Genomic DNA, 4,853 nt, shown 5'->3' with positions numbered 1-4,853 from the left:
TTTTTTTATATATATATATATATATATATAAATGAATATGTGTCTGTCTGTGTGTATGTATGTCTTTTATAGACTCCTAAACCAACCGACCAAGAGCTATGAAACTTGGCACACAGATAGTTTCAAGCACGAGGAAGGTCACTGTTGACATTAGAACATTCTGCGAAAAGCCGTTCCAGCGATATGAGCGAAAAACGAAATGGAATTTTCTGATTTGTTAAGCGTTAGCCATTGTTTTAAATTTAGTGATTCAATTTTCACATATTTTAAAGATAATATCAGTGATAATTGCTGGCATATAGCTGTTTGAACAAAAAATAATTTATTGCACGTATTTAATTATTTTATATTCACTATGTCAGATGAATTCAATGAACATTACGTGTAGCATGCGTGATGTCATCAAATTGATACTGTATCATGGTGCTACGCGATTTTATTTTATTTATATTAATTCTTTTAAACGTGTTTCTAAAATGCTACTTATTTGAAATCAACGGTAATGAAATGGAAAAAAAAATATTTATGTATTCAAAAGCGAAAATTAATGGGAAAGGGGTATTAATTCGTTTAGGCGAAGCATCAAAACTTGACGCCAATGAGGTTTAATTACGCCAATGATGTTTAATTAATTAAGGTATATTGATGTATGTGTTAATAAGAAAAATGATTAGTTTTTATATATTTATGTAATCTGGCAACAAATCAATACTACTATTTAAACTTCTAGTTATGAAGCCTGTTTTCTTTATTATTTTTTATATATATATGATCATCGTTCTATTTTTATTTTATAGTATACTGAATAAACAGTTGCCCCACATGGATACCCCACATGGGATTACTGCTGCAAGCTGTAAGGCACTACTAGCTGTAGGCAGAGGCTCTTTAAAGATTATGACAAAAGTTAAAGGTGAGAGACAATTTAAGGAACTTAAAGAAGTTTGGTTAGTCCCAGATATTAAGAAAAATATATTTTCAGTACTAGCAGCACAGGATAGAAACAAAAACAGTAAATTCGTATCAACAACAGAGGAATGTTGGTTAAAAATTGGTAACAAAACTGTACTCTATGGTACAAGAAATGTAAGAGGTGGTTTGTATAAAGCAAAAATGCAAGTTCTTATTCCAAACAATCCAGTGGAAGTGAACTTAGTTACCACAAGGGATTCTCTTCTGCAATTATATCATGAGGGCTGGGGACACCAAGACAAACGCCATGTAAAGAATGTTGAAAAGCAAATGAATCTAAAAGTTGAATTAAACAATCAACTCTGTGAAGCATGCATCTATGGTAAAGCTCATCGATTAAAATTTGATAATAGACAAAAAATCAAGAGCCCTGGTGAGCTTATCTCAACAGATGTCTGTGGACCTTTTGATCAATCATTTAAAAAGTATCGTTATTTTTGTAGTTTTTAAAGACCATTTTACTAAATTTCGTTATGTATTTTATCTTCATAAGAAATCAAAAGTTACCCAAGCTCTTGAAAATATGTTAGCACATGCCAAAAATCTAGGGCACAATATCAAGGAGGTCTTGAGTGATAATGGAGAAGAATTCGATAATGAAAATGTGAGAAGAATTTTGCAGAAAGGTGGAATTATTCAAAGAATAACAGCTCCTTATACGCCCCAACAGAATGGCGGCAGTGAGCGAGAGAATAGGACTTTAGTAGAAATGGCAAGAACTTTGAAGAATTCAAAGTCAGAAATAAATTTTCCTTCATCATTATGAACAGAACTGATAAATACTCTGTGTACATATTAAACAGAACAGGAAAAAGTTCATTATCAAGCGTAAGTCCTTATGAATTATGGAAGGGGAAAAGACCCACAATAAAACATATGCGAATAGTAGGATCATCATGTTATGTCCATATACCAAGACAGAAGAGTAGAAAATGGATAAGAAAGCAATAAAAGGTTATCTATTGGGATATGATGGTGATGAAAGATATCGTATCTGGATAAAAGAAAACAATAATGTTATCTGTTCTCGAGGTGTAATATTTGATGAGAAACTTCTAATTAATTGTGAAGATTCTGCAGAAATACCTTTGATTGATACAATGAGTCAGTTACCTACTGAAGCTGAAAATGAGGGAAAGCTAGATCAAAATTACTTAAAAGAGAAAATGAAAGCAAAGATGAAGAAAATTTATTAACCATGAAACTAAGAAATCGAAGTGAACTAAGACAGCCTAAAAGTTTTGAAGATTATGTAATGGCAGCTGAAAGTTTCAAATCAAATTCAAATGAGCCAGAGTCATACGAAGAAGCTATTAATTGTAAGGAACACAATTGTTGGATAAAAGCCATGGATGCTAAAATCAAATCACTAAAAGAAAACCAAACATGGATATTAACACCTTTACCAGAGAAAGCAAATGCTTTGCCTTGTAAGTGGGTGTTTCGTATCAAGAAAAATCCCGACGGCATTATAGATAAATATAAAGCAAGACTTGTGATTAAAGGTTTTAATCAAAGAAAAGGTATTGATTACAGTCAAACTTTTTGTCCAGTTACTAATTTAGGAACTGTACGTTCAATAATAAGTATTGCAGCCTGTGAGAATATGCATCTTACGCAATTTGATGTATCAACTGCCTTTTTATATAGTAATTTAGAGGAAACCATTTACATGTATCAACCTGAAGGTTACACTAATGGCACCAACGATGTATGTAAACTCAAGAAAAGTTTGTATGGCCTTAAAAAAGCTCCTCGTTGGTGGCATAAATGTTTTGGTAGATTCCTGTTAAACCTTGGCTTTAAAGTTAATGAAGCAGATCAGTATTTATCCATTCGCGAGAAGGAAGATAAAAAGCTACTCGTAGCTCTCTATGTAAATGATGGACTAGTTGCTGCTACTCACGAAGAAGAGTCAAGAGACTTCATAAATCAGTTGAAAATTCAGTTCAAAATTACAAGCAAGCCAGCATCATATTTCTCAGGAGTAGAAATTTATAAACTTGATGATGGAAGCATTAAAATTGGACAAGAAGCTTCTACCACAAAGATACTACAGCAGTTTGGTATGAGTAATTGTAGGCCAGTTCATACACCCAATTTGAAAGAGGAAGAAACATGCACTACAGAAGAAGAAAATAAAACAGTATTTTCTTATTGTGAGGCTGTCGGTGCATTAATGTATCTTATGATGGGCATTAGACCTGACTTGGCATACGATATTAGCGCTTTGTCACGTAAATTAGAAAATCCTGCTAGCGAAGATTTTATCAAAGTAAAACGGGTATTTCGATACATCGCAAGTTCCAAGCAAAAATGTATTATCGATAAATCAGGCTACAAACCCGGAATTTCAGAATGTTTTAGTGATGTTGACTTTGGAGGCTGCATGAAGACTGGAAGATCGACGAGTGGAGTTTTAGTTTTGTCTGCAGGTGGGACTATATCTTGGGGCTATATCTTGGTGGGGCTATACCATAGTCAGCGTCAAACTATGGTTGCAATATCAACTACAGAGCCTTAGATAGTTGCTGCAAATGAAGCCGCAAAAGAATTAATTTGTCTTAAAAGACTCTTCAATGGAATTTCCTCCTTGAAAGAAGTGCCAACAATTTTTGTTGATAATAGTGCAGCTGTCAGATTAGCCCAAAATCACGGGTTTCATCGTAGAACGAAGCACATCAGTATAAAAAATTTCTTCATTCGTGAAAAGATTTTAGAAGAAAAAATTAGTGTGCAGCAGATTTCAACGGAGGTACAAACTGCTGATATATTGTCAAAGCCCTTGCCTAAACCGAGACTTTTAAAGCTATGTGGGGAAAAAAATAGTCTTTTCTATCTTATTTATATTTAGTCTTTTCTATTTTTATTTACGAAAGGTGTTTTGAATCTTGTATATTCAACATAGTATAAATAAAATGTTATAAAATGCATTAAATAAAAATACGATTTTTTTGAAATGATAATTTGGACGATTGAAAATTATTAGAAATCATTTATAATTTTGTATCGTGTTACATGTCGCCAAACATAGTGGATATGGTTATTCGATTCTAATATCATGATTAGAATATTTGATGAATCGCGATACAAGATATTCTATAATAACGAAATAAATAAATCCATTTCATTCGGAGGAAAGTGATACAACACATCCATTTAGGTATTAAAATTAGAAAATAGAAAAACTCTATTGGAATTTTGATTTTAATTTTATGAAATTAAAATTCCTTTTTTTCCAGGCAAAGATAAATTTTAAAAAATGGATCAGAAAAGCATATGTTTTTAACATATTAAAAATTCATTCGGATATATAATTCATTCAAGGATAAGTGAGTCAACACATCCATTTAGATATTGAAATTTGAAAATGGATCAGAAAATCATATGTTTTTAACATATTAAAAATTCATGTGGAGATATACTTCAGTCGGAGATATAATTCATTCGGAGATAAGTGAGTCAACACATCCATTTAGGTATTAAAATTAGAAAATGAAAAAACTCTATTGAAATCCTGATTTTAATTTTATGAAATTAAGAATCCGGACACAGCTAGATTTTAGAAAATGTATCAGAAAACCATATGTTTTTAACATATTAAATATTCATTCGGAGATAAGTGAGTCAACACATCCATTTAGGTATTAAGATTAGAAAATGAAAAAATTTTCTGATTTTAATTTTATGAAATTAAAAATACATATTTTCCAGACACGGCTAGATTATAGAAAATGGATCAGAAAAGCATATGTTTTTAACATATTAAAAATTCATTCGGAGATATAATTCATACGAAGATAAGTGAGTCAGCACATCCATTTAGGTATTAAAATTAGAAAATAAAAAAGCTCTATTGGAATTCTGATTTTAATTTTATG

The sequence above is a fragment of the Parasteatoda tepidariorum genome, chromosome 2, assembly GCF_043381705.1.
Source record: "Parasteatoda tepidariorum isolate YZ-2023 chromosome 2, CAS_Ptep_4.0, whole genome shotgun sequence".
NCBI lineage: Eukaryota > Metazoa > Arthropoda > Arachnida > Araneae > Theridiidae > Parasteatoda > Parasteatoda tepidariorum.
This window is presented reverse-complemented; position numbering follows the sequence as displayed.